This window comes from Pongo abelii, chromosome 18 (assembly GCF_028885655.2).
Source record: "Pongo abelii isolate AG06213 chromosome 18, NHGRI_mPonAbe1-v2.0_pri, whole genome shotgun sequence".
Lineage (NCBI taxonomy): Eukaryota > Metazoa > Chordata > Mammalia > Primates > Hominidae > Pongo > Pongo abelii.
In genome coordinates this window covers 68109302-68116239 of record NC_072003.2, presented here as the reverse complement: position 1 = coordinate 68116239, position 6938 = coordinate 68109302, and positions in this window count along the sequence as shown.

Here is a 6938-nt window from a genome sequence, read left to right as displayed (position 1 = left end):
ACTGCAACCTCTGCCTCCCGGGTTCAAGTGATTCTCCTGCTTCAGCCTCCTGAGTAGCTGGGATTACAGGTGCGTGCCACCATGCCTGGCTAATTTTTTTGTATTTTTAGCAGAGTTGGGGTTTCACCATGTTGGTCAGGCTGGTCTTGAACTCCTGACCTTGCGATCTGCCCGCCTCAGCCTCCCAAAGTAAATTTTGTTTTACAGTAAAAAGTGAGAGGTCAGGAGTGGTGGCTCACACCTATAATTCCAGCACTTTGGGAGGTCAAGGTGGGAGGACTGCTTGAGCCTAGGAGTTCTAACCAGTCTAGGCAACATGATGAGACCCCTTCTCTACAAAAAATACCAAAAAAAATTACCAGGCATGATACAGTGCCTGGCTGAATTCCTGTGTTGAATTCCTGTGTTTAAATCTCTTGCTGGCGGGGCATGTTGAGCCACTGTGCCTGCCCAGCAAGAGATTTAAACACAGGAATTCTGATAAATTTTATTTCATAAGATTCTCACTTATAAAAAAGAAATGGCTGCATACAGTCACACATGCTTTTGTTCCAGCTACTCCGGAGGTTGGGGCAGGAAGATGGCCTGAGCCCAGGAGTTGGAAGCTAGCCTGGGCAACATAGTGAGACCTCATTTAAAATAAAGAAAAAGAAAAAGAGGCCGAGGGTGGTGGCTCACGCCCGTAATCCCAACACTTTGGGAGGCCGAGGTGGGTGGATCAACTGAGGTCAGGAGTTTGAGACCAGCCTGGCCGACATGATGAAACCCCTTCTCTACTAAAAATACAAAAAATTAGCCAGGCGTGGTGGTGGGCACCTGTAATGCCACCTACTTGGGAGGCTGAAGCAGGATAATTGCTTGAACCCAGGAGGCAGAGGTTGCAGTGAGCCAGACCGCACCATTGCACTCCAGCCTGAGTGGCAGAGGGAGATTCCTTAAAAAAGCAAGTCTTTAAAAAAATAAATAAAATAAAAGATGCATTTGTATGTATATGCTCTGTATCAGTTAAGTATTACTGTGTAACAAAGCACTCCAAAATTTAGTTCTTAAAACAACCAACATTCTCTTTACTTATAATTCTGTGGGTCAGCAATTTAGGCTGTGATCAGCTGGATGGTTCTTCTGCTAGTTTCACCTTGAATCCCTCAAGCAGCTGCAGTCATCTTGTGGCTGGAATAGGATTGGATGGCTTAGGATAGCCTCATTCACATCTGGTGATGGGTGTTGGTTCTTAGCTAGGCCTCTCTAACAGATTGGGCTTGTGTGTGTGTGTGTGTGTTTGTGTGTGTGTGTGTGATGGGGTTTCTTATTTTTGAGACAGAGTCTCGCTGTGTTACCCATGCTGGAGTGCAGTCACCCAATTAGGGCTCACTGCAACCTCCATCTCCCAGGCTCAGGCCACCCTTCCATCTCAGCCTCTTGAGTAGCTGGGACTACAGGTGCATGCCACCATGCCTGTCTTTTTTTTTTTTTTTTTTTTTTTTTGTAGATACAGGGGCTTGCTATGTTGTATGTTGCCCAAGACTGTCTTGAACTCCTGAGCTTAAGCAAACCTCCTGACTTAGCCTCCCAAAGTGCTGGGATTATAGGTGTGAGCCCCTGTGCCCAGCCTTGGGCTTCTTTTTTATTTATTTTTTTTGAGATGGAGTCATGCTCTGTCGCCCAGGCTGGAGTGCAGTGGCGCAATCTTGGCTCACTGAAAGTTCCACCTCCTGGATTCAAGTGATTCTTCTGCCTCAGCCTCCCAAGTAGCAGTAGCTGGGACTACAGGCACGTGCCACCATGCCCGGCTAATTTTTGTATTTTTAGTAGAGATGGGGTTTCACCAAATTGGCCAGGCTGGTCTTGAACTCCTGACCTAGTGATTCACCCACCTCAGCCTCCCAAAGTGCCGGGATTACAGGCATGAGCCACTGCCCTCAGCTGCCTTAGCCTTCTTTATACAGCAGTGGTAGAACAGCTTCTTTATACAGCAGTGGTAGAACAGCTTCTTTATACAGCAGTGGTAGAACTTCCAAAGGCCAAGCGCAGAAGCTGCAGGGTCTTTTAAGGTCTAGGCGTGTGATGGTTAATTTTATGTGTCAACTTCACTGGGCTAAGGAATGACCAGATAGCTGGTAAAACACTTCTGGGTGTGTCTGTGAGGGTATTTCTGGGGGAGATTAGCATTTGAATCAGTAGACCCAGTACAGAATTTGGCCCTCTCCAATGTGGATGGGCATCATCTCATCTATTTGGGGCCCAAATAGAACAAAAAAGTCAAGGAAGGTAAGAGCCTCTCTTCATCTTTCTCTTCTTGAGATGGGACACCTATCTTCCCCTGCTCCTGGGCTCAAGCGATCCTCCCACCTCAGCCTCCCAAAGTGCTGGGATTATAGGCATGAGGCACCACACCCAGCCCACAAGAGTTCTTATATGTGAAAGAGGGAGCATCAGAGTGTGAACCGCTATGCCCAGCCAGGGTGATCATTTTAAAGGTGAAATCAAATCACATCACTCCTCCATTCAAAACACTCCAAGACTTCATGTTTCACTCCGAGTACAGGCTTTTTTGTTTGTTTGTTTGTTTTTTGAGATGGAGTCTTACTCTGTTGCTCAGGCTGGAGTACAGTGGCGCGACCTCGGCTCACTGCAACCTCCGCCTCCCAGGTTCAAGCGATTCTCCTGCCTCAGCCTCCCGAGTAGCTGGGATTACAGGCGTGTGCCACCATACCGGGCTAATTTTTTGTATTTTTAGTAGAGACGGGGTTTCACCATATTAGCCAGGATGGTCTCAATCTCCTGACCTCGTGATCTGCCCGCCTCGGCCTCCCAAAGTGCTGGGATGACAGGTATGAGCCACGGTGCCCAGCCAGTAAAAGTTTTTTTTTTTTTTTTTTTTTTTTTTTGAGGAGTTTTGCTCTTGTTGCCCAGGCCAGAGAGCAATGGCACAATCTTGGTCCACTGCAACATCCGCCTCCCTGGTTCAAGTGATTCTCTTACCTCAGCCTCTCAAGTAGCTGGGATTGCAGGCATGTGCCACCAAGCCCGGCTAATTTTGTATTTTTAGTAGAGATGGGGTTTCACCATGTTGGCCAGGCTGGTCTTGAACTCCTGACCTCAGGTGATCCCCCCACCTCAGCCTCCCAAAATGCTGAGATTACAGGCGTGAGCCACCGCGCCTGGCAGATCTAGCTACGTTAATAGAGATTCTTTACAAATGCAGATTTTCCCCTATAAAGAATAGCTTTGTCAGGCCATTTTAAAATATGGCAAAGAAACATGTTTTGGTGTAAAATATTTTGATTTTCTTCCTTGTCTCCTAATGTTACAACAGTCAGGTTGGAAAGTTAGTCACGATATATAGGATTAAAGAAAATCCATCTGATGAGAATTTATTATTTGTAGGGTATGACTCCCCAGACCCCTTAGATAGGAATTTGGACAACATAAAAAAAAAAATCACAGTTTAGGCCTCAGGACAAATCCAGGTCAGTTTGTGGACATGTTAAGTTTGAAATGCCTCTCAAAAGTCCATGTGGGGATGTTGAGTAGGCAATCGGATATATAATTTGGAATAAAGGAGAGAGATCTTGGCTACAGATATAAATTCAGGAATAATCTTATAGCAATTAAATCCATGAGGCCGGGCACAGTGGCTCACACCTGTAATCCTAGCACTTTGGGGGGCTGAGGCGGGCGGATCACCTGTGGTCAGGAGTTTGAGACCATCTTGGCCAACATGGTGAAACCTCATCTCCACTAAAAAAAAAAAAAATTAGCTGGGTGTGGTGATGGGTGCCTGTAATCCCAGCTACTCAGGAGGCTGAGGCAGGAGAATCACTTGAACCCAGGAGGCAGAGGTTGCAGTGAGCCGAGATAGAGCCACTGCACTCCAGCCTGGGAAACAGTGAGACTCTGTATGAAAAAAAAAAAAAAGAAAAAAGAAAAGAAACTCCCTAAGCTCAGGCACCCACGCTCTGGTAGTAGTTTGATATCAAAACTGGCCACCCTTACCCCTCACTGTATCTTCATCCTTTATAATAAGACTTTGCAGCCTCTCCTATCAAATGGTGGCATCTGCTTCTCCAACCCTATAATCTGGGCTGGCCTTGCTTTGGCCAACATAATGCAGCAGAAATGATGGTGTCCACACCTGGGCCTTGCACACGTCTGCTCTTCTCTTGTGAGACTGCCTCTGCTGTGAAAACAAGCCCAGGCTAGATTGTTGGAGCATCGTGGCCCAGTCAACCCTGTTGCTCAGACAATAGGCAGCCAAAAGTCACCACTGCACTCTAGCTTGGGCAACAGGAGTGAAAACCTGTAAAAAAAAAAAAAAAAAAAAAAAAAAAAAAAAATCCATGAAATTGCATGAGATTACCGAGGGAGGGAGTGTAGATAAAGCAAATATTGAAGGACTGAGCCCTGAGGCATATCCAACTTTAAGAGGCTAGGCAGGTAAGAAACCAACACAGGAGACTGAGGAAGAGTAACCAGTCAGTTGGTAGAATGGAGGAGAGAGTGCCATACTCAATTAAGGAAAGAAAGAGTTTTGTAAGGGCTCGGCACAGTGGCTCAGGCCTGTAATCCCAGCACTTTGGGAGGCCAAGGCAGGTGGATCACTTGAGGTCAGGAGTTCAAGACCAGCCTGGACAACATGGTGAAACCTCATCTCTACTAAAAATACAAAGATAAACTGGGCATGGTGACCCATACCTGTAATCCCAGCTACTCCAGGAGGCTGAGGTCAGAGAATCACTTGAACCCGGGAGGCAGAGGTTGCAGTGAGCTGAGATCGTGCCATTGCACTCTAGCTTGGCAACAGAGTGAGAATCCATCTCAAAAAAAAAAAAAAAAAAAAAAAGAAAGTTTTGTAAGGAGCAGGAAGTGATCAGTTGAGTCAAATTCTGCAGCTGATAGGTTAAGCAAGAGCAGGACTCATCAATGGCCATTGGATCTCCTCAAGTGGAAATCGTTGGTGAGCTTTGAGACATTTTGGTGGACTGTTGGGGAGAAAGCTGAATTGTAATTGTGGTGAGAAGAAACAGGAGGAGGAGAGGAATTGGAAGCACGAGCTAGACAAGCTTTTCAGGAGATTTTCTGGAAAGGGAGGGAGCAGAGTAATTAGGTAAGAGCAGGAGGAAGATGTGAGGTCAAGCTAGGAACTTTTTCCCAACATTTTATTGTGAAAGTTTTCAAACATACCAAAAAGTTGAAAGAATTTTACAGTGAACATATACAGACCCACTCTCTGGATTCTGCAACCAACATTTTACTATGCTTGCTTTATCACGTGTATGTACATCTATCCCTCCCTAAGACAGGTTTACTTTCTTTTTCATTTTCTTTTGTTTTTCTTTTTTCTTTTTCTTTCTTTTTTTTGAGACACGGTCTTGCTCTGTTGCTCAGGCTGGAGTGCAGTGGTGTGATCATGGCTCACTGCGGCTTTGACCTCCTGGTCTCAAATGATTCTCCCACCTCAACCTCCCAAGTAGCTGAGACCACACTTTTAAAAATGTTTTGGCCAGGCATGGTGGCTCACACTTGTAATTCCAGCAGTTTGGGAGGCTGAGGAGGCTGGATCACCTGAGGTCGGGAGTTCGAGACCAGCCTGGCCAACATGGTGAAACCCTGTCTCTACTAAAAATACAAAATTAACCGGGTATGGTGGCGCATGCCTGTAATCCCAGCTACTTGGGAGGCTAAGGCAGGAGAATCGCTTGAACCTGGGAGGCGGAGGTTGCAGTGAGCTGAGATCGCACCATTTCACTCCAGGCTGGGTGACAAGAGTGAGACTCTGTCTCAAAAAAAAAAAAAAAATTTTTTTAATGTAGAGATGGGGTCTCACTACGTTGCTGGGGCTGGTCTTGAACTCCTGGACTCAAGTGATCCTCCTGCCTTGGCCTCCCAAAGTGCTGGGATTACAGGCATGAGCCACTTCGCCTAGCAGGTATTAGCTTTTTTTTTTTTTTTGAGACGGAGTCTCACTCTGTTGCCAGGCTGGAGTGCAGTGGCACAATCTCGGCTCACTGTAACCTCTGCCTCCCAGGTTCAAATGATTCTCCTGCCTCAACCTCCCGAGTAGCTGGGATTTTTTTTTAGCATTGATAAATTACCGGCTGATTAAAGTTTGATGGGAAAAATGCAATGGGTGGAGGAGACTGAGGATACAGGAGAAAGGGGGAGGGATTATTGAAGCAATTGGCTGAGTGGAAAAAAGGGGCTAATATCTACTGCTAAGTGATGGATTGATCTTTATTTTTTTATTTTTTATTTATTTATTTTTTTGAGACAGAGTTTCGTTCTTGTTGCCCAGGCTGGAGTGCAATGGCACGATCTTGGCTCATCGCAACGTCCGGCTTCCGGGTTCAAGTGATTCTCCTGCCTCAGCCTCCTGAGTAGCTGGAATTACAGGCATGCACCACCATGCCAGGCTAATTTTTAGTAGAGTTGGGATTTCTCTATGTTGGTTAGGCTGATCTCGAACTCCTGACCTCAGGTGATCTGCCTGCCTCGGCCTCCCTAAGTGCTGGGATTACAGGCGTGAGCCACTGCGCCTGGCCTGGGTTGATCTTTAAAAAGGGGCACAGGGGATCTGGTTCAGTGGCTCATACCTGTATTCCCAGCACTTTGGAAGTCTGAGGCGGAAGGATCACTTGAGCCTGGGAGGTCGAAGTTGCAGTGAACCATGGTTGTGCCACTGCACCCTAGCCTGGGTGACAGAGTGAGACCTTGTCAAATGAGAAACAACAACAACAACAAACAAACAAACAAAAAAACATCGCATGCAGAGCTGTGGAAAGAGTCTGGGCACCGTGGCTCACGCCTATAATCCCAGCACTTTGGGAGGCCGAGGTGGACAGATCACCTGAGGCCAGGAGTTCGAGACCAGCCTGGGCAACATGGTGAAACCCCTGTCTCTACCAAAAATACAAAAATTAGCTGGGCATGGTGACGCA